Here is a 24913-nt window from a genome sequence, read left to right as displayed (position 1 = left end):
CTATCTTTTCCGTGTCAGATATCGTAATGTGATGTTACAGTGTCAGTGTATGATACAATATGTTTTTGTGACGTTATACTGTTGGTATATGTGGGATATTGTTTTATGTGACCTTAAGACATCAGTGTATGTGTCAGGATACGGAGTCGCCGCGGTCTCCTTGCTGCGCGGTGTCTCCCTGGGAGACGTGTTAGGAGTTCTATTGGGTGTGCTTAGGTCATTAAGGGTTAATCTTTTCCTTGCCTTCAGTCTCCATGCCGTTAGCCATCAGGTGTGTTCTCTGCTGTTATTTAAACCCCACCCAAGCATGGATCCTTGCCAGCCATTCACTTTGGGTTTCCTGGTCCCCCTGCTCAGTCTTATTCCCTGTCTGTTTGTATTTCATATGTTTCTTCGTTTTTTTGACCCGGCTTGTATTTTTGACTATCCCTTGTCTTTTGATTCGGTACCTTTATTATATCTCCTGGCTCGACCTCTTGCTCGTCTGACCTCGCCTTCTCTTCTGTGTCTTGCTGGGACTTGTGGTCCTCCCTGGTTCCATGCTGTTTAGTCTTTTGTTTTGCATTGCATTTACACTGTGCTTTCTGTTTAGGTGTGACCCCTGTGACTCCAGTCCCTAGGACTTTCAGGGCCTCCTCTCCCCTTATCCTAGCAGCCGGGATAGAAGCGTAAGGAGTCGTGGTAGGCGCACTTCAATTAGGAAGTGCATGGGTCTGCCTCATCTCAGATACTACAGCATAGTCATAGCCGCAGGGCCTACGACCCCTTTTGTCATTAGTTGCACAGTGTTGCTTTCCCAGCTGTGTCACTTTGCACTGCCTGACCCTGACTCCAATCCTTACAGTATGATGACATAGTTTATATCATACATCCCTTTTTTGATGTGAACATTGTAATGTCCCGGTACTGCTTGTCCCATTCCCTTTAATAGTCCTTGCAGACCGAGATGGTATGGACATTTGCATATAAAGTAAAGAGATTCCCCCCCTTCATTCCTCCTATATATTTACCAGTGTTCCTATTTCACCAGAGCCAGCACTCAGGGAGTCTATTAATGCGCCATCTTGTGGATGTTTTTGTGAACTACACCTGCCATTGTAATTTGAGTTGACAGTGTACAGGAATGTCCAGTATGATCAGGTGGCCTTCAGGACCAATCAAGCTCCCTTGACTGGCCTGGAGGAGGAGGAGTTACAGCCCCCTCTAGGGGGGTTGGGGACCTTTTGTCTGGTCCTTTGTGTGTAGACATCTAGACACAGACATGTGGAGCTGAAAATGGCAGCCAAGTCTCAGGGCACTCCCAGCAGAGATGTCTTTTCCTCTGTACTCAAGATTCTCCTCAGAGAGTGTTTTCCTCTGAAGCTCCAAGCCTACAAGCACTAAAGTTTACGGACCTGCTTATCCATCTCATCTGGGACCTCTACACGTATCTCTCTATTCAAGTAAGTCTTTGGGACAAATCTATATTTAAGAAGCCCATAGCTAGTCTGGCAGAATTCGAGGGTCTCCCGCTGCTGACAAATTCTATTTGCTCTCCTACATACGTGTACCCAGTTTGTTGAGGACTAACCCCCTGGATACAGGCCATCTTTACAAGTATATACAAGTTTAACTACCCAAGCAACTACTAATTAAATTATCCATAGCATTCCTGCTCCAAGCTCCATCACCTTCTAACTGGACACTACCTACAAAGATCGCTGTATTGTATGTGAAGAATTACTCCATATGTACATTTGTATTACTTTGTCCTGCTAGTAAAAGAGCAACGGCTACCCCCGAGACCTGGTTGTCTGTTGTCATTGTCAGATATCACGTGGGGGTGGGTAGTTGGGGACATCAAAAATGAGATTTTGTGCACATTTGGGACCCAGGGACCCCCTGAAAGCTGGCCACATCTGATATATTACCCGTGATACCAGCCCTGGCCCTCCTGAGTGTTACAAACATGACACGAGTTGGTCACACTATGTTTTTGGGACATGATTAGTACATAAAGTGCCCACATCACGTACAAAATAGCAGCTTGGATGCAGGACCATTCTGTAGGACCTGGAAGTTGTATCTGCTCTTCCAGGAGTCTGGGATGTCACCCCTGTTTTTGGGTGAGTTGGCAAGTATGGTGTTAAGTGATATTAGTGTCAGTGTATACTGCATAATGTTTATTTGATGTTATGATCTCAGAACCTGAAGAAGTTGTAGAACTTCATTTATTGCCTCCAGTAACTCCTTCTAACTGTTATACGTAGGGACTTATTTTATCAGTTTTAATTTAGGAAGTATTTTTCTTTAATTTGGGAGTTAACAGTTTACTATAGAAATATTATTTCAACATACATTGCAAAGACAATTAATATTTCATAAAGGCAGTAATCTTGCTTATAGTTACTATTAATATTGGCCGTGCAGGTCCAAAGAGTGTCCACTGTCTGGGATTACCTAAATCTGCTGACACTGCAATCAATAGAGACCTGTAAGAAACAACAAAAGGAAGCAGATGGGAATATATCTACAACAATGCAATATAAGAAACTAAAGGTAATTAACGACTTTAATATCTTGGTATCATGCACTGTATGAAGTGTGTTTATTGAGATGGGAATACCCCTTTAACTTTTAATTGAGAACTAATTAATATTGTATGATAAGGGACCAGTGTATAGTGAATTATGTATATAATGTCAATACTATATCTTCTCCAATGCCACCAGTTCTTGCCAGTTCACCTGCCGCAAATCAGAAAATACAACTGAAGATCTGCCGTAGAAAATCCACAATCTGAGTGAGTTAAGAGTGACAAGTGGGAGGGTATATTACACCCTGAGCTTCAGTTAGTCAGGGCAAAACCTACTACAACACAGGAAGTCAACTGTTTGGTGAGATTATTAAGGATGTCCATACACTATTCAAACTCACTTCCAAAGTTGTAATGGTTGGAACTCTGTATAAAATGTAAAGAAAGCAAAAATGCAATGATTTGGAAATCTTATGAAATCTCATAGATCTATATTTATTCACAACAAAACATAGAACCCATATCAAAAGTTTAAAGAGACATATTCCAATCCATTTGAAAAAATTAACTCATTTAGAAAGTGATGGCAACAACATATCTCAAAAAAGTTGGGAAAGGGTTAACAATAGGCCTGAAAATTAAGGGGTACTAATGAAAAATAACTGAAGATCTTCTAGTTCTGGCACTGGTATGTGAAGATGTTTAGAGGGAGAGCTCTGTAACCTTACCCACCCAATACTTCGGGGTCCATCTCTCTCATACCCCTACTGCTATACTTGAGACCCACTAGAAACCTGTGAATATCATTTGGAACACTTTATCCAGAATATGAGCCAAAAACAAACTTTCTCAACCCCACAAGCCATGACTGAAGCCTTGAAGTTTTCACCAACATTGACTATCTATACAGCACTGTCTACCTCTCTTTGTCACCAACCGGCAGACAATTCATCATCTTTACCTAGTGACTCCCGGCCTTGGAAGCTAGTGGGTAGCAAAATCTTCTACTGCATGACCAACCAGCAGGAAAGGAAGGATCTACTGTACTACATTTTCGGTTCCTGTGGGACCACAGTTCACTGTTATCCTCGGTTATATCCTTTACCATTATTAACATGGGTTGATTGTATAACATATTCAATATATAGTGTTTGGGAAAAGAAGTCCATCCCTCTCTGTATGATTTATATCCCTATCGGAGAACTTTGAGGGCATTTCCATGACACAAAAAAAGGAAATTATTTTACACATAAATGAGGCACACATTGGAGTTATTTTAGCTCATAGTGCTGCAGTACTTTATTGTTATTATCTTTTGGATGTTGTATATTGTGTATTGTCTGTCTCTCTCTTATGTGGAACCATGTTAGATTGTCCATAGATTATGTTTATCATAACCTGGAATATAAAGGGACTCCTCTCAAAAATGATGATAAACAGGTAGAAAAACTGTTTCAAATGCAATGTGGTGCTCTTTCAGGAGACACATCTGGCATTGTATTAGTAATCATACCCGCTGGGGTTCAAGACCCTTAGGGGCTCTAGAAATTACGGTAAAAAAATAATTAAATAATACTTATAATAATATAATATTAATAATAATAATAATTATTATTATTATTATCCTATTAATATTATAAAGGTGAATGTTTGCGAGTTTGTGGGTTTGTGAGTTTGTGTGTTTGGATGTTTGTTCCTCAATCACAGCCAAACGGCTGAATGGATTTGGGTGACATTTCACACACACCTACATATTTCCCAGGAAGGTGCAATAAGCTACTTTAAAAGTGGGCCACTCACCCCAAATCGCCAGCGTCACCCTCCAAACACCCCTCCGGCCTCGGCAATAGAAGCTGGCATTCTGCTCGCTCCTCCTATTGGTGCATGGTAGATGTGGGCAGGCTATAGAGCCAGGGCTGCGGCACCATAGGTTGAGGACTCAATGTGGGCATGCCGAATCGGCAGTGACACAAAGAACAACACGGCGGCCGCCCACAGGTCCCGGAGCCGCAGCTATGCCAGGCTGCCACACACAGGAGGAGGCTGCTGCACCCGGCCCAACAGATACAGGTCAGTGCAGCGGAGGAGGGGGTGTCCCAGGGGAGGGGGGGTGTCCGGCGGGGAGAGGGTGTCCTGGGCGGGGGGGCCCGGGGGTAGGGGGTGTCCCCAGGTCCCTAGCTTCATTTCCCCCCCTACAGCGAACCCCGTGTAGTAACATTCACCATGCTCTCCTCCGCTCCTGTCTGCATACACTTCTCCTGCTGCCTGTCTGTCCTGTATGAATCACAGCAAGCCCTGGTCTGGTTGCTAGGACGCCGGACCTCTGCTACATAATCTGCTACAGAATCTGCTACATACTCGACACAGCCAGCTGCACGAGAAGTCTATGCAGGCAGCCAGCACACACACGATAGAGACAAAGGTGAGTGCTACTACACATGGGTTACTGTAGGGGGTGGGGGGGTGGGGTTCATGAAGCTGGGGGCAGAGATTGGGGGACATGAGACTGGGGGGCAGAGATGGGGGGGTGACTGGGGGTAGTGATGGGGGGGCCATGAAGCTGGGGGCAGAGATGGGGGGACTTGAGACTGGAGGGCACAGATGGATGGGAAGAAACTGGGGGCTGAGATGGAGGGGCATGAAGCTGGAGGCAGAGATGGGGGGACATCAGACTGGGGGGCACACATAGGGGGGAGAAAATGTGGCCAGAGATGGGGAGGCAAGAAACTGGGGGCAGATGAAGTGAACTGGGGGCAGAGAAGGGGGGACATGAAGCTGGGAGCAGAGATGGGGGGGAGGAACTGGGAGCAGAGATGGGGGGGACAAGATGAGGGGGCATGAAGCTAGGGGAAGAGATGGGGGACAAGATACTGGGGGCACCGATAGGGGGACAAGAAATATAAGCGGTTCAGCACCACCGCCAATCCGCAGACGAAGTCGCGGGTAACTGCTAGTAATAATAATAAAATTTAAAAAGCTATAAAAAAAGTACCAGTACATACATAAATAGGGTGAATACACATTAAGTAACCCTGAGTCTGAAAATGCCAAGTCTAAAAACCTATAAAAATATTTTCTCCATAAGGAAGAATGTAGTGGGAAAAAATTAAAAGTGCCGTTGTTTTTCGATGTTTCGCCTCACATAAAAATTTGGACAAAAACTGATCAAAGCATAAATTTCCAAAATTGGTATAAATAAAAAGTACATCTAACCCCGCAAAAAAGATATCATGCATTCCTGTACACGAAAATATAAAAAATTTACAAGTGTCAGAAAATGACAGCTCTAAGAAATTTTTTTCAATGTTTTGGATATTTTTAAGGGGTTGAAATGTTTAAAAAAACTGTCTAAATTTGGTATCACTGAAATCATACCAACTCATAGAAGACAAGTTGGTGAGACCGGTCAAAAGCTCAGAATAAGAATGAACGCACATCGCCATACAATTAGAGAACAAAGAATGGACCTTCCTGTGTCAAAACATTTCTGCAACAAAGATCATAATATCACTAGAGATGAGCGAACACTAAAATGTTCGAGGTTCGAAATTCGATTCGAACAGCCGCTCACTGTTCGAGTGTTCGAATGGGTTTCGAACCCCATTATAGTCTATGGGGAACATATACTCGTTAAGGGGGAAACCCAAATTCGTGTCTGGAGGGTCACCAAGTCCACTATGATACCCCAGGAAATGATACCAACACCCTGGAATGACACTGGGACAGCAGGGGAAGCATGTCTGGGGGCATAAAAGTCACTTTATTTCATGGAAATCCCTGTCAGTTTGCGATTTTCGCAAGCTAACTTTTCCCCATAGAAATGCATTGGCCAGTGCTGATTGGCCAGAGTACGGAACTCGACCAATCAGCGCTGGCTCTGCTGGAGGAGGCGGAGTCTAAGATCGCTCCACACCAGTATCCATTCAGGTCCGACCTTAGACTCCGCCTCCTCCGGCAGAGCCAGCGCTGATTGGCCAAAGGCTGGCCAATGCATTCCTGTGCGAATGCAGAGACTTAGCAGTGCTGAGCCAGTTTCTGCTCAACTACACATCTGATGCACACTCGGCACTGCTACATCAGATGTAGCAATCTGATGTAGCAGAGCCGAGGGTGCACTAGAACCCCTGTGCAAACTCAGTTCACGCTAATAGAATGCATTGGCCAGCGCTGATTGGCCAATGCATTCTATTAGCCCGATGAAGTAGAGCTGAATGTGTGTGCTAAGCACACACATTCAGCTCTACTTCATCGGGCTAATAGAATGCATTGGCCAGCGCTGATTGGCCAGAGTACGGAACTCGACCAATCAGCGCTGGCTCTGCTGGAGGAGGCGGAGTCTAAGATCGCTCCACACCAGTCTCCATTCAGGTCCGACTTTAGACTCCGCCTCCTCCAGCAGAGCCAGCGCTGATTGGCCGTATTCCGTACTCTGGCCAATCAGTGCTGGCCAATGCATTCTATTGGCGTGATGAAGCAGTGCTGAATGTGTGTGTTTAGCTCAACTACACCGGTGGAGTAGTTGAGCTAAGCACACAGATTCAGCTCTGCTTCAATCAGCGCTGGCCAATGCATTCTATTAGCTTGATGAAGCAGAGTGTGCACAAGGGTTCAAGCGCACCCTCGGCTCTGATGTAGCAGAGCCGAGGCTGCACAAGGGTTCAAGCGCACCCTCGGCTCTGATGTAGCAGAGCCGAGGGTGCACAAGGGTTCAAGCGCACCCTTGGCTCTGATGTAGCAGAGCCGAGGGTGCACAAGGGTTCAAGCGCACCCTCGGCTCTGATGTAGCAGAGCCGAGGCTGCACAAGGGTTAAAGCGCACCCTCGGCTCTGATGTAGAAGAGCCGAGGGTGCACAAGGGTTCAAGCGCACCCTCGGCTCTGATGTAGCAGAGCCGAGGGTGCACAAGGGTTCAAGCGCACCCTCGGCTCTGATGTAGCAGAGCCGAGGCTGCACAAGGGTTAAAGCGCACCCTCGGCTCTGATGTAGAAGAGCCGAGGGTGCAAAAGGGTTCAAGCGCACCCTCGGCTCTGATGTAGAAGAGCCGAGGGTGCACAAGGGTTCAAGCGCACCCTCGGCTCTGATGTAGCAGAGCCGAGGCTGCACAAGGGTTCAAGCGCACCCTCGGCTCTGATGTAGCAGAGCCGAGGGTGCACAAGGGTTCAAGCGCACCCTCGGCTCTGATGTAGCAGAGCCGAGGGTGCACAAGGGTTCAAGCGCACCCTCGGCTCTGATGTAGCAGAGCCGAGGCTGCACAAGGGTTCAAGCGCACCCTCGGCTCTGATGTAGAAGAGCCGAGGGTGCACAAGGGTTCAAGCGCACCCTCGGCTCTGATGTAGCAGAGCCGAGGCTACACAAGGGTTAAAGCGCACCCTCGGCTCTGATGTAGAAGAGCCGAGGGTGCAAAAGGGTTCAAGCGCACCCTCGGCTCTGATGTAGAAGAGCCGAGGGTGCACAAGGGTTCAAGCGCACCCTCGGCTCTGATGTAGCAGAGCCGAGGCTGCACAAGGGTTCAAGCGCACCCTCGACTCTGATGTAGCAGAGCCGAGGCTGCACAGGGGTTCAAGCGCACCCTCGGCTCTGATGTAGCAGAGCCGAGGGTGCACAAGGGTTCAAGCGCACCCTCGGCTCTGATGTAGCAGAGCCGAGGCTGCACAAGGGTTCAAGCGCACCCTCGGCTCTGATGTAGCAGAGCCGAGGCTGCACAAGGGTTCAAGCGCACCCTCGGCTCTGATGTAGCAGAGCCGAGGGTGCACTTGAACCCTTGTGCACCCTCGGCTCTGCTACATCAGAGCCGAGGGTGCGCTTGAACCCTTGTGCACACTCTGCTTCATCAAGCTAATAGAATGCATTGGCCAGCGCTGATTGAAGCAGAGCTGAATCTGTGTGCTTAGCTCAACTACTCCACCGGTGTAGTTGAGCTTAACACACACATTCAGCACTGCTTCATCACGCCAATAGAATGCATTGGCCAGCACTGATTGGCCAGAGTACGGAATTCGGCCAATCAGCGCTGGCTCTGCTGGAGGAGGCGGAGTCTAAGATCGCTCCACACCAGTCTCCATTCAGGTCCGACCTTAGACTCTGCCTCCTCCGGCAGAGCCAGCGCTGATTGGCCGAAGGCTGGCCAATGCATTCCTATGCGAATGCAGAGACTTAGCAGTGCTGAGCCAGTTCTGCTCAACTACACATCTGATGCACACTCGGCACTGCTATATCAGATATAGCAATCTGATGTAGCAGAGCCGAGGGTGCACTAGAACCCCTGTGCAAACTCAGTTCACGCTAATAGAATGCATTGGCCAGCACTGATTGGCCAGAGTACGGAATTCGGCCAATCAGCGCTGGCCAATGCATCCCTATGGAAAAAGTTTATCTCGCAAAAATCACAATTACACACCCGATAGAGCCCCAAAAAGTTATTTTTAATAACATTCCCCCCTAAATAAAGGTTATCCCTAGCTATCCCTGCCTGTACAGCTATCCCTGTCTCTTAGTCACAAAGTTCACATTCTCATATGACCCGGATTTGAAATCCACTATTCGTCTAAAATGGAGGTCACCTGATTTCGGCAGCCAATGACTTTTTCCAATTTTTTTTCAATGCCCCCGGTGTCGTAGTTCCTGTCCCACCTCCCCTGCGCTGTTATTGGTGCAAAAAAGGCACCAGGGAAGATGGGAGGGGAATCGAATTTTGGCGCACTTTACCACGCGGTGTTCGATTCGATTCGAACATGGCGAACACCCTGATATCCGATCGAACATGTGTTCGATAGAACACTGTTCGCTCATCTCTAAATATCACCAATGACGTGAAAATTTTGATTTTAAGAGGGAATTTTAAATCCAAGAAGAACAGATGGATTTATGAGTACAAGTGCATGACCCTATTTAACACTCTGGAGAATGGAATGAACCTTTCACATGGGTTCATGGCATCCTACAGAAATCACTGACCTGATACAGCCATAAAGACACTCTGAACTAATAAGAACCTGGGAACTGGGGATTTGTTTACGTGTACATACCAATAAGCCTCTTCCCCCTCCCCCCTCCCTCCTAAAATTCTATCCCTATGTGTCCTGTTGTACATAAATATGCAGCCTTCAGAAATTGTTTTTAGTTATATCTGAAGAAGAAACCGGGAGCTTCGAAATGTTATAATCCGTCATCATTATGAGTTAGCCATTAAAAAAGGTATCATCTACTGAAGACTTTCAAGTTTTTTTTGTTTTTTTTTTAATATATCCACTGGCTAACACGGTACAAAAACAACATTTTCCTTATAACCTGAAGAGACTAATCCTATTAATATTATAAATGTGAAAGTTTGTGAGTTTGGATGTTTGTGGGTTTGTGTGTTCGGATGTTTGTTAGTCAATCACGCAAAACCCGCTTGACCGATTTGGCTGAAATTTTCCACAAACATAGTTAATACACCCCATTGCGCAATAGGCTACTTTTCGTCACAATAGCTCACATACGTTTTCCCCAGGACCTCCACAAACCCCAAACTCACATCACTATCTTTGCAATCTCACACACTTTGGACCCCGATTTGGCTGAAATTTTCCACAAATATAGTCCCTACACTCGATTGCGCAATAGGCTACTTTTCGTCACAATAGCGCACATACGTTTTTTCCAGGACCCTTTGGATGTTCAGATGTTTGGCGGTCAATCACGCAAAAACCGCTCCACCGATTTGGCTGAAATTTTCCACAAACATAGTCCCTACACTCGATTGCGCAATAGGCTACTTTTCGTCACAATAGCGCACATACGTTTTTCCCAGGACCCCCACAAAACCCAAACTCACATCACTATCTCTGCAATCTCACACACTTTGGACCATAGCAAGCCACAAAATTCATATTACCCTCTACAGCAGAGGTCAGCAACCCCTGGCACACATGCCAAGAGTGGCACTCCTGCCATATTTCACTGGCACGCCAGCAGCACAGGACCTGCAAGAGTTAAATGAAGTCTCTGCTAGAGCTGAGGCATAAGGACACTCCCCTTTGCGAGATGTGCAGGAAACCCAGGGGGTGGAGCTTAATCGCTCAAGTCTCTGCCTGCTATAGTGATCGCTCCTGCCGAGGCAGCTAGCAAACTGAAAGTAAGAAACACACAGCTCCCTTCCTTTACTTCCTATTCTCATTAATGTCAGGCATGGGGTTATTAGTTCAGTGTTAGTAACTCCATGTACCTCACATTAATAGGAATAAACCCCATCATGTCCCTCATATTAACCCCTGTGTGCTCCATATAAAGGTTACTAATATGTGAGACATATGGAGGTACTAATAAAAGACCTTAGTAATGAAGATACTTAATTATTACCTCCAAGTCTCTCACATATCAGTAACTAGAGATGAGCGAGTACTGTTGGGATCAGCCGATCCGAACAGCACGCTCCATAGAAATGAATGGATGCACCTGGTACTTCCGCTTGGACGTAGCCAGCGCGCTTAACCCCCCGCGTGCCGGCTACGTCCATTCATTTCTATGCGAGCGTGCTGTTCGGATCGGCTGATCCCAACAGTACTCGCTCATCTCTATCAGTAACTCTTACACAGGGGTTAATGTGAGGGACATGATGGGGTTAATTGCTATTAATAAGAGGCACATGGAGTTACTAAATTGTCATGCACAGGGACAGACTTTATGTTGCTTACTCAAGAGTATCCTGTGCCCAAAGCTTACATGTACTGGCGGAAAATAACAACTCATACAATGTCGTATATCGAAGTATATTAACCTGAAATACCTCTGTCCCAAAGTCACTATGTACAGTTTATACCAACACCGTATAGCGGCTGAAATACAAATTACATTCAACACAAAAGTCTCATGTGTTCTCAGAATTACAGCAACAACAAGATACACAGTTACATTTTATATCCCATACCTTATACACACTACTAAAACCTTACCCGCGCCTGTATATACCCACTTCTACAATCACCGCAGACGAAGTCGCGGGTACCAGCTAGTTAAGAATAAATTACATGCACATAGTATGCAATTACGATAGGTATATATTTCATATCAACCCATCCGCTGATAATAAACTGCGATGGATATCAGTAAAGCAGGAACATGAGCTGTGGCTAAGTATTAGAGAGCAAGGCGCTCGCATCCGGAAACCATGCTATTTTGTTACCGAAATAAAGCTAGCTGTCAACTTGCCCGCTTAGCTAAAGGTATATATATATATATATATATATATATATATATATATATCAGCTGGAGGGTCAATTTTCAACTAAGTGACATGGCTATGTATAAAAAGTGCATATTACAGAGGTAGACTTTCTGAGAGCAAAGAAGCGAAGTTGGGCCAAGTTTCATTAATCTGTCAAAAACTACATCCAAAAATTGGGGATCAATTTCATAGAAAAATGTTCTTAAGCATAAAGTTACAAAGACTTTTAATATCTCAGCATCTACAGCATATAAAATTAGCAAAAGTCTCAGAATCTGGAGAATCCATGTGGACCATGGAAAAGGCTGAAGGCCAATATTAGATGCTCATTATTAGAGGTAGGTGAACCTGTTCGTACCAAGGTTTGAACTGAATATTACAGATTACTAAATTTTTAACAAAATCATATAAGCAACTTTTCACGGGTAAAATACTTGAAGACACACATGTCTGTAAATCACTGATATGTAGGGTTGAGCGATCGAGATCAGAAAAGATCGGATCCCGATCGAGTAAATTTCACGATCATGATCGGTTTCCGATCCCTCCTAAAAAAGCTCAGGAACGGAATTCCGATCCCGATCGATCAACCCTTACCCGCAACTTAACTGTAACTTATCTGCACAGAACTGCTGTTGCACTCCGGAGGTCTGAGCCGTTGTTCTCTGTCCTCTCCTCTCTCATTTACATGCTGGCAGAGCGCCGTGCGTGCCCCTGCCTCCCTAGGCTAGTGTTACTGATGCTGGGAGTAGGCAGGGCTTGTTGTGGCTTAGGAGAGTGTGGGCGGGTACAGGGCGGGGAGACGTGAGTGATTCACTAGGGAGGCGGGGACGCGTACGGCGCTCTGCCGCGTCTGAATGAGAGAGGAGAGAAACAGACAGAGTACAGAGGAGGCAGCAGTTACACCAGGAGGGGAGGAGGCAGCAGTTTTGTACAGGTAACTGGACAGCAGGGGGGACTAAGTAGCTGGCGGATTTTTTAATCACTACACAGCGTGGAGTCCAAAAGTTGAAGCCTTCAATTTTTGGACTCCACGCTGTGTAGCGAATAGGATCATTTTTAAAATTGATTTTCGATCATTAAAAAATCCCACTGACTTGCATTAGGATCAGAATTGGGATTGGTATTGGGTTTGGATGGAAAATGATCAGAAATTGTTTTTTTAAAAATGATCCTGAAATCTCAAGATCGGCTCAACCCTACTGATATGTCCTGAAATCACCTGACATCATCTGACAACCTCTCAGCCAATAGTTAGTGGTAGGTGGATACCGTTCAGTGCCAATGGCACTTTTGTTAGTATTACAGAGATAGAGTGATAAAGATCTTTGACAGAAGTGAGGGAGAATATTGGGCTTTGTGAGACAGACTGCTACAGTAATATAGAAAATGGTCAGTTAACCCTTTCTTTGTCAATAATCTAATTTTATCTAAGTGACTTCAGCAATAGAGCAATCTTTGACTGTTTACAGAGTGTTTTACATTGTTTTTAATGACAAAGTCAGCCCTGTTCATTAACAATCCTTTATTTGGGCAACAGTTTATTTTTTAAGAGTTTACTGATCTAACAACAAAACACGGATTCTATCTGTGCTAATCTGAAAAATCTCCATTATTTAAGTTTTTTTTTTCTCACCTAATGATGTGACACAGCCTGCTAATTAAAAAAAAAAAAAAATGTTTGTTAAGGGTTTTTTTTGTCCAATAAACAGTCTGGTAGCCGGTACTAATTGTTATGGTCAGCAGGGTTTATTAAAAAACTAAATAAACAAAAACCCTGCGGAGCCCTACTGGACTGTGAATGTGCAGAAACACCCTAGTGTGAACATGGTCTGGCAGTTAGTGTCACTGCCAGATAACTACACAAACCGTGTGTGCACTGTTAAATTACAGAGACAGCCTGTGAAGCTCAGAGCAGCTGCTACAACAAACAAGACTGTCTAGCCAGAACTCCTGAACTAGACAGAGACCAAGTAAACAGTGTGTGCTACCAGTTTCAAACAACACACAAGGCAGCTTGCTGCCCAACCAACTATCAGTGTGATTCTGTCTTGGGGTAATTCTAACTAACGCCAACTGAGGAATATTCACAGGAACCCATGGGCGCGTGTGCGCGTGCACACACACACACACACACACACACATACACACACATATATTTTACAAATGAGGTTTGAGGCTAGAGCATGGACGGCCCAAACCAGCCTCCTTAAATGGAGGGAAGGTGGACCTGAACAACCAGCCCAGGTGCTCAAGCCAGGTGTCCATAGGCTGACTCCACTGTCAACCAGCAGACTGACCATGACCATCAGCTGGAAGGGAATATAACCCCATGAATGCTGGACTGAGCAGAGACAGCGGAACAAGCTGTTACCCTGATATCTTGGCCACAGCTGCCGCACAGTCCTAACACTAATCTGAAAAATCTCTGTTTGTTAAAGGGTATATTTTAGGTTCCAAATAAACAGTGTCATGCATCCTGGTAATATGAAAAAAATCTTAATTTGGTTTATGGGAGTGCTGTTTGCTAACCCAAGAAACAGTCTCGCAGCCTGTGCTAATCTAAAAAAATCCACATTTATTAAGGGTTTTCTTTTGCTCACCCAATAAATAGTGTGACGAAGCCTGCCAATCTCTTAAGTGCTTACCGTATATACTCGAGTATAAGCAGACTTGGTACTATTCCGTTATCGGGCCAGCAGCAGCGCAGTTCAGCGCAGTTCCGTGACATTTTGCATTGATTTAAACGGACACTGGGTGCGTTCTTTTACTGTCCGTGCCTGTCCTTAACTGTCCGTTCACAAAGATGTCCGACTTTTCAAGCGGACAGCAAAACCCGATATGTAGGTTTTTCTGTCCGCTTGAAAAGTCGGACATCTTTGGGAACGGACACTTAAGGACACCCACGAACAGTAAACGAAAGCACCCGATGTCCATTTAAATCAATGCAAAATGTCACAGACACAGCTAGTGTCCGATACTAATATCCGCACAAGATTTTGAACAGACATTAGCAGCGGACACTAGCTGTCGGACACCGACGGTAGTGTGAACGCTCCCTAAGTGAAACGCAGATTAATTTGTCACTTTTAGTTCCTGGTGGTGCAATAACAGCAAAACCCCAGCCAGGAATTAATGGGTGTCACACTTACAACAAAATGAATGCACTGGTGCCCAGGAACTGGATTTGGCTATAATTGCATCTAGTTACAGTGTCACCACCCAATAGAATCACACTAAGGCTGAGGCCCCACATTACAAAAATGCAGCTTTTTTTATTGCAGATTTGGCTGCGTTTTCTTTCCGTCAAAGCCAAGAATGGCTAGAAAACGAATGGGAAATATATAGGAAGCTTCTTATACGTCTCCCTCCTGCTCAATCTATTCCTGGCTTCGGCTCAAAAAAAACAGCAAAATCTGCAACGAAAAAAAGCTGTTTCTGCAATGTGGGGCTTTAGCCTAAGGCTGAGGCACAGGGAACACAGCTTTTTTTTATTACATATTTTGCTGTGTTTTTCTGAGCCTAAACCAGGAGTAGATTGAGCAGAAGGGAGACGTATAAGAAGCTCCCTATATATTTCCCATTCCTTCTGTAGCCATTTTTAGCTTTGGTTGAAATAAACCGCATCAAAATCTGCAACAAAAATGCTGCGTTTCTGTAACATGGGGCATCAGCCTTAGGCCTCCTGCATACAAATGGCACGGATGTGGTTTCACTGACCTATATGTTAAAAAATGAATTGACAGGGCTGCAAATGCAGACAGATATAGGGGATGTATAGGACAGATATAGGGGATGTATAGGACAGATATAGGGGATGTATAGGACACATATAGGACCTGCGCCATAGTTTTCAGTTCTTCAATTTGGCCCAGATACACAGACACAAAAAGAATGGCTGTATATATGGGTCAATTGAAATATATAGGTCTGTACTTTATCCACAGTTGTAGATAAAGAGTCTGGTCATGTATATTACAGGTTACAACTCAATGTGCCTCATATTAATAGCAGTTAACCCCATCATGTCCCTCCCATTAACCCCCTGTGTACTTTACATAAGGGATACTGATATGTGAGACATATGGAGGTAATAAGTGAACATCTTCATTATATAGGTCCTTCATTAGTACCCCCATATGTCTCACACATCAGTAACCCTTATGTGAGCCACACAGGGTTAATGTGAGGGGCATAATGGGGTTAACTGCTATTAATGTGAGGCACATGGAGTTACTAAAACTAAAGTAATAACCCCAAATGCCTGACATTAATAAGAATGGTTAGTAACACACGTACCTGGTGTTTTTACTTTCACTTTGCTTCTCCCCTCCTCAGGGCTGCAGACGGCAGGAGCCTCTCACGTGTAGCAGCAGGTCCAGGGAGCCCTTATCCTGTGCAGTGAGAGGCTCATCTCTGATTGGTGGGCAGTGAGAGAAGGGGGCGTGTCCTGCACAGCAGCTCTACCAGAGCACTGAAGGGACGCTCTCTCTCTAAATTTAGTGTGAAGTCTCAGGCTGGCTGCCGTGCCAGCAAAATATGCCTCGCGTGCCAGTCTTGGCACGCGTGCCAGGGGTTGCCGACCCCTGCTCTAGAAGAACAAGTAGCGTTAAATACCTTTAAATTGCAGCTTTGTAATGGTATTTTAGCAGCTCTTATTTCAATCTGCAGAATTTGTCTGGCAGAAAGCTTCCTCACTATGCCTTTATCTGCACAAACAAACCTATCTATCCAGTTTCTACCTCTCTAAGACATGTTCATATTTTGGAGTCTGTATCTGGAGATTCCGTCACAGTCTAGTTCTAAAATCGCTGAATGAAAAAGTCTTGCAAGAAAGACTTCAATTAACCAGAACATTGGAAAGGTCACTGCTGGTGTGAACCTAATATGAGACAAACACAACTAAAGTTATGTCAAAGTAAAAGTAACATGTATGTTTATGGGGAATATGTAAATCTGCAAAGGTGTCCACTCCTCAAGGAGTATTATTATCCTATATGTTTATGGAAAACAGATGGTAAGCAATGGATACAAGTCCTAGTTTAACCATACACTGCATTGGCACTCACTTTTACACATTTAACATTGAAAAAAATTACACTTTTTTGAGAAAAGGAACCTGCCCGTAGTTTTTCAGATGCCCATGGCAGTTGTACTGCAAAAAAAGAATGACTTTGTAGAAAAATTAGCCACTTTTGATTACTTGGGAGGCAAATTTTTGGCTGTGTGCTAAGTTGAAAAATGATGAAGAAAAAGTGGCTTTCCACAACACAAAACACGCAACCATCAAAAACTATCCCTTCATGGTAGCAGATGTGAAATCAAAATGGTTAGAATTTTTTTTTTATGCCAACACTGTGGCACCAACAGTTTGGTAGAGTGGAATGTGATGGACGAGGCCACAGGACATGTCTGGCTGGGTGAGGACAGTGGTGGTAGCTGTGGCAACACGAGTGGAATGAAATAATGTAATGGACCAGACCACAAGAGATGATGGTTCTCAGGAAATACAACAGTCATGTGGCTACTGATGGTGTCACCAAAACCAGAAGTAGTGTCACCATCAATATTCTTATTGTTAGAACTTGTACAACTGTCATCCAAGGGTGTAAGTACTGAGGTAGCAGCGGTAGTGGCTACCACAGGGCCCAGGACATTAGTGGCCCGGCGACAGCCGCAACGGCTGCATTTTTTTTTCTTGTAAGCTATTACTCCAGCCAGTAACAAGCCCTATTTACTTACAGATCCTGGCAGGGCCTGGGATCGGTAAGTGATGCTACGGGCCCCACAAACACTATTATTATACTTGGGGGTCTTTTCAGACCCCCGAGTATAATGATTGGAGGCCCGGGAGAGGTAAGGGAAAGTAAAAATCTGTGCTACTTACCTCTCCAGACATGCTTCAGGCCTACTTCTGTGATGTCCCGGATGTCATTGAAGATGGCCAACACCACCGAAGAGTGCAGTGGAGCCAGGGATAGGTAAGTAACAGTGGTTTTATGTTGGTATCCCCTCTCGGTCTCTGATTATTATACTCTGGGGTCTGAAAACACCCCAGAGTATAATAATTGTTTATGGGTGTCAACAGTGGGACATAAAACTTTGCGCAGGGGCCACTATGGGGCATAATACTATGTACAGGGGTCACTATGGGGCATAATAGTGTGTGCAGGGGCCACTACGGGGTATAATACTTTGTGCAGTGGCAACTATGGGGCTTAATACCGTGTGCAGGGGCCACTATGGGGCATAATAGAGCACGCAGAAATGCGGAGGGGGAGGTGGGTCAGTCGGGGTCTTTGGCGCCAGCCGGGGGGCCATGTCAAAAGTTTGCCACGGGGCCCTGGCATCCCTAGTTATGCCACTGCTGTCATCTATACAAACAGCACGTAGAACAAAAGTACTGGTGTCTGAATAATTCTCACTGGTAAGAATTCTAGCCAAGACACAAGCTGTTAATAAATAAAATAAAGTAAAACAAATTACAATTAAGATAAGAGTAAAAGATATTCCTTTTTTGTTACTGTTTGTTACTGCTACCTTTTGCAGCCTAACCTTTTACTCACACGCCATAAATATTGACACCAATTCTCTGGTCTTCTCAATTTTCTACAGGTGCTGAAATTCCAGTATGTCACAGATTTTCAATCTTAAGGGATTAGGGGTCTAAGGTAAAACAAAAGGTAATTGGGAGGATGAGGATTCATCTGAGCTATTTGATAAAACACTTGACCTATTTGTGTCTTGTCAGGTTTTCTTTTTCTTTTTTTTTCTTTTTTTTTTTTGCTACCTTTACATTATGATTGAATATCTTATTTAGCAGCCTATGTTAAAAAAAATGAAAATCTTTAATGTTCCATTATTTACTTAATTAATCTTACAACAGATAATGAAGTTAATGGATAATTAAACTAATACCAGATAATGAAAATAATCTAACTCAGACCTAATTAACAATAATGAATTTTAAAGTAGCTAGTAATTAAAATTGCTTTAATATATATGAAATAATGTATCCCCCGTTGTGTTATATGAAGAAATTAGCAACTCTACCCCTATATAAATGTATAAGGTCACCTATAATCTTAAACATGTATAAACTATAACGGTACTTACAGTATAATGAAGATGCATTTGGATACAGTGAACCCAAAGTGATAAAAATTCAATAAAGAAAACAGGATAAATAATAATGCAATTATTATTATTATTATTATTATTATTACTACTACTACTCATATATTAAAGTCCCAGTTACATTGTTATAGATATTGCAACAATAGTAATCCATGGATCAGGACTGGCCTTTGCATTGACTTCAGTTGGCATTCCCCATATGGTGCATGGTTATACGTTATACAGATAGCCATACAATACAAAAATATAGAAGAAGGCAGAAAAAAAGACAACATGGTTGATCTTGTCTTCCCTTATATTGTTATTATTTATATACTTTTCCATATATAAATTAATCTAATAACAAGGCTATGCAATTCATGGTGGTTGAAAGTCTCTAGGGCAAGCATATATGTAACATACCTTTAGCAGGGACAGCTAATGAAGTCTGTCCGATCACAAGACCTAGTTAAAGAACTGTTGAAATGAATATTAGATGTGGTTTGATTGGCTCTTAACACATCCCTTGCCTTTTACGTTGACTTTCTTCCCTCCGCTGTGCTGTTTGTACAAAAATCAATTCCTATATTCACCAAAGGACACAATTGTTGTGACATTCAATATTTACTACATTATCCGCTTAGCTTCCCTTGTGGGACTTTTGCCCCCAACCATAACCCTTAAACAGTGAATCCAATTAAACCTTTGGCTAACCATAACCCTAATTAAACATTTGGCAAGCTACATGTCTTACATTGTATTTTATTTGGTACTGTGGGTCTTCAAGCAACATAAAGGTTAATGGAGGCTATTTAATATATAAACCCTTGTGTGTACATTAAGTAGGTCAGAGAAAGTTGACCAGATGTGCCTCATCCATTATTCTCAGTAATGTCCCAGTGTATAATCATTCTCTGTATTTTAATGTCTCAATTTTGATTCTAACAAATGTTATATCAATTATAAAAATATGAGGTTAATTCTTTGCTCACAACTGATGAACATTTGCACACATTAAAATGATTAAATAGCTTTTGTAAAGTAGCAATTACTTAAACCTCCAGAAAAGCCTTGTATTAGCGTTAGGCTATATTCACACCAGTGTCTTTCAGGTAGATTTCCTTACGAAATAAAAACACTGCAGGCAGGTAAGCAGAAAAACAAGAGATGGGCAAATTGGTTCAGAAATAAACAAGATTCGACCCGAACATTACAATTGTTTGGTTTTTATTGAAATTGAACAAATTGGAATTCATCTTGGATGGACTAAAATGGCCACCATCAGTAAATTATTATATAGTATTAATTATTTATTATTATTATTATTATTATTATTTAGCTGGAGGTGACAAAAATATTTCTACCTTCCGTTACCACTTTTGGGCCTCCTTGCGATGTATGGTGCTCTGTGTCTTCCTCCTCACGGCGTCTCTTATATCATGCACCCAGGATCACCACTAAAGCCTGTGATTGGGTCTCATCTGTGACATGGGAGAAGGAAGACAGACTACAGACTTGTGCTATTTTGACCTCTCTATCAAGAGAAGAATGGGGGACCAAAAGCCCCCTATAACCTCCTCGTGACTAGAGCAGCAGGGTTCTTGCATAACCGACACTCCATTCACTGCTAAAGGGCTGTAAGGACTATGCAATCTCTGGCAGCGCCCCTTTAAGTGACTAGTGGGGGTAGTAGTCAAACCATCACAAGTCTGATGTTGATTGTCTATACTAAGGATTTCAATTGTAACCCCAGAGAAGCCCTTTAAGATTTAGATTTACCAAGCAATTCTTTCTCATATGTTTACTCATACAATCCAAGGATGTTCACCATCCTCTGACGGCTGCGCGGGTATTGTGTACGAGTGCATGCACATCAATAAACAATACCATCTATCCATGCGTGAAATTCATTTACATCAGCAGACTCATTACCAGGACATTAAAGTGAAATAAATGTGTTCATCATTATGCAAAATACATTATATTTGTATTACAGCAAGTGCTGCTTATATTAAAAAAATCTATTCATGGCAGAGTGCATCTGCTACAGCTCAAATATTACAAGGAAAATGCATTTTCAATGTTTGCAGAGTGCAGGGTTTACTTAATCTATGTCGAATGGTAATCGACATCTTTATATAAATCACAAATAACTTTCAGACATTGAACATGAATGCTTATAGCTTTCTAAATCTTAAAGGGGTAAAGCAGGTCATGGTCTGATGATAGGTCATAGAGATGGGTCAGCAAACACTTGTGCTTCCCAAACCCATAGGTTTCCACAATGTGCAATCTCGGTGCTTTTGGGCAAGTGCCAGTGCCCACGGTGTCTGGGGGCACCCATCTGGTCTGTCAGGGAAGCTACTGGATGGTTTAGGCCTATGGCCCACAATATACCTGAAGCGCATTGATGGTTTCAGTGACTTAGAGCAGATGTTGTAGTTTAGATGACATTTCTACATCCTACTGTAAACTCAGGTTGGGAGCACAGATGTAAAAGGGACATTAGATGAGTGAGGTGCTATCAAGTACTGAAGAGGGGGAATTATTACTGGTTAGGAACATACAAAGGGACAGTATAGGAAATGGATGCACAATGGGAGCTATTTTTACTCATTGGGGGTACAAAGGTGCAGTATTACTTAGCGTGGATACAAAGGGGGCATTACTTCTGAGTGGGGCCATTATTAACGAGTGAGGAAATAAAGGGGTCATATTGATAAATGGAGGCATAAAAGGATCATTTTTAAGTAGTAGAGGAATAATAGGAACATCAGAACTGAGTAGGGGCACTAAGAGGATCTCAGGAACACCAACATTTGCCCCCATGATTTCCCCTTCTCTCTAGCTAGGACAGCTTTTCCTCACACCCCAATCATGTATCTTCTCCTCTATGCATCTCCACAGGAATTAGGCCTTTCCGGGAACTAGTACATAGTTAATAGGTGGAATAGACACCATGATCAAATCGATACACAGGCCCAGAAGCTCCAAACATTAGTTCCAGTACCATCTCAGTCTACGTCCCTCAGCAGATGAGCATGTAGCACAATAGCTAAAGCAGTCTTCCCTGGCATTTTATGTGCATTCTTAGATCAATGGACTGTATGCTTTACAGAGTGGCTTATATGGCCTGTGGATTTGTGCATTCAAGGGAATCTACCACCTCTCCCAAGCATATTCAAATGCCAGCAGCCATGTTACAGAGCATATTCTTGTCTTATGTAGGCCAGTTTTGAAGATTTGAAGAAAAATAACTTATAAGTCTCATGCAAATGTGACAGTTTGTGCATTGATGTAGGCCTTCAGCTCTTGGAGCACTGCTCTTGTTGCTAAAGTAGTACTGGTCATGTCACAGCAGTGAAAGCACCAAATCTCACTCCTGGGGGGGAGGGGAGAGGGGATTAAGCAGGAGATGGTAGAGGTCTGAGTGGCAAGAGTAGTGCTCCAAGGGATGAAGGCCCAACCTAGAGCATTAACTGTCTCAGTTGCATAAAACTTCTAACTAGAGATTTGTTTCTTTTTAGGGCTTGGATGGTTTGGGACCAGGATTTGTGTATGATCTAAGAAGTTTGGAATGAACCATACCTTAAATTGGCTTAAAACATAATGTAGCAAAGAACACCTATAAGTGTCCCAGCATTCATGGTCACCCAATGGGTAGCAGACAGGTTAAGATGATGTAGTATGCTGAGGATCTCCTTCTTTATGTCACCCAGCCATGCATTTCTTTTCTGACGATACTGCAAAAGTTCAGATGCTTTGGACACCTAAGCAACTAAGCAAGTTATTAATCTAAGAGCAAAGCTCTTAATATTACTTTACCCCTGTCTGATGCCATCCATATCATAGATAGCTTCCCATTTACGTAGCAATCCAAATCTATTAAATACCTACAGATTCAGATCCCGCCTCCGATCCCTTACATCATTTCCGCCTCAACTACCTTACATTGCTTGAGACAATCTGCAGAAATACAGTGCCTAAAGCCTCTCTCGGATAGGCCACATTAAAAAGTGAGCTTGTCAGATCCTAGATTATATTACCCATCTGCGGTCTTGGTCTACCTCTTTGATTTGTGTTACTGTGGTAGAGAAAAGAAGTGGGTCTAGATTGTGGCAGTTCCTTACTGCCCAGTGATGACGCTGAGCGGTGAGGAACACCTCCCCTACTCCTGATAGATAAATTCCAAATTTATCGGTTTCATTTTAAAACCCAAACAATTTGGAATATTTGGGTCGAATCTGATTTTTTGCGAACCAATTTGCCAATCTCTATTCGCAATCTTAGGGAAGATAAGTTTTGGGTTTTTTCAGGGCTAGAATAATTGCTTAAGGCTTTTTTTTTTTTTTTAAAGGGTTTGTCTCAAGAAGGTATGCCCTACTTAGATGGAAGCTGCCTCAGGTCTGGTTCGTCTCCCACACTCCCAGTTGTCACCTAATTTCATGTAGAAATGTATAAAATTGGTCTTCCATCTAATACATAGATAGCTCCAGCATGCCAGTGGAAAGATCTCACTCAAGGGGTTCCAAGCTACCCTCTTCTACCATATCAATTTTCCCCGATACAACCTATGTACATGGTTATTCCATGTCAGACAATCTCTTTAAGGTTTGTGGGATGTAATGAAGAAATGGTGCATCAGTAATATACTTGACAACAGTTCGGAATTTACAGAAATAATCCCCATAAATTTAGCTTGTGCTGGAATGAAAAAGCCTTTTTACGTGAATTCTGCCCAAAAGTGGGCATTTAGGATGATCAAGGGCTGGGATTAAATGCCCCTGACCTGCCTGGTATTTCTGTCCCGCTTGTCGGATATGACTGTATCAGTTTCATTGCCTATTACCTGGGGCTTTTGATTCTTTATGTTTTACTGAAGTCGCAGTCTCCTAATTGCAATGTTTTGCTGTGCTGATGCTACAGGTACACCGTGATGGATGCCGCCACTCAGGCTTCTCCCAGTGGATAGAAATCAGTACTTTATTTCTATTACCTACCAGAAAATGTGGAACGTACAGAAAGAGCCAGTCAGACTTTCTTCTTGTTCAGTATTATTTATGTTCTTTTACATATTCCCTTAACATATTCTTGTTAGAAATCGAAGCTTTAAAGCCTGTTCTTCTCTACACTAAGTAGAGCTACAATTTATTTACAGGGGTAAATAGATGTTCACATTTGTATACTTCACTTCTGATTTTAACCAGCAGACAAGATCTTAAGACAACTTTCGCTCAATTCGCCAATGACCTAGAGCCCCTATGTGCCTTATTAAAATCCTTCCTGCAATGGATTGTAAATGGAGACTGAAGCTGAAGCTCACTTATATTGTATGTGGTATTCTTTGCTCATATTTTTCTTTCTTTCTTTCTTTCTTTCTTTCTTTCTATCTATCTATCTATCTATCTATCTATCTATCTATCTATCTATCTATCTATTTCACCCCTCTTCCAAAAAACGGCTGATTTTGAAGAAGTAACCTATTCATATATGGCCACCTATCTATTACATGGACAGCTGGAACCTGCCAGAAGAAGAGTAACTGTTTGTTTTTTAGTAACACTCTCACTTTCACATTCGTGCACTCACATTCTGTCTCATTTTGTGACGCTAACAAGTTTGTTTCTCTTGGCATGGAAGAGGTTAATGTATACATCAGGCACATAAAGTCAATTTTTAATGAATAACAGAATAACAAGCACCAAATGTGGTGCGGTCTAGCAGAGCCGCCGTATCTATTATTTTCATATCTCATTTATTTTATACACACTGAAACGCAGTTGACGCTCTACGTTTTTGCCTGGGGAATTTTTAAGGCAGAGTTCTATGAAAGAGCTATTGCGGGAACAGAACCCACCAGATAGGAGACAGTATTTAATCATAACTGGGTTTTTTTGTATTTATTTCCAAGCAATTTTTCTCTGTGACAAGCCAAATATGTCTAATATTCTAGGCAGATCAGTTGTGTGCCTAATGTCGACACTCGTACTGTTTATTGGTTCAGTTTATCAGACAAAGCTGTCACAATTTTCTTATTAATCTGTCTTCTAAGGATCACAATATTGCAATAATTTATTC

This window comes from Leptodactylus fuscus, chromosome 6 (assembly GCF_031893055.1).
Source record: "Leptodactylus fuscus isolate aLepFus1 chromosome 6, aLepFus1.hap2, whole genome shotgun sequence".
Lineage (NCBI taxonomy): Eukaryota > Metazoa > Chordata > Amphibia > Anura > Leptodactylidae > Leptodactylus > Leptodactylus fuscus.
This window is presented reverse-complemented; position numbering follows the sequence as displayed.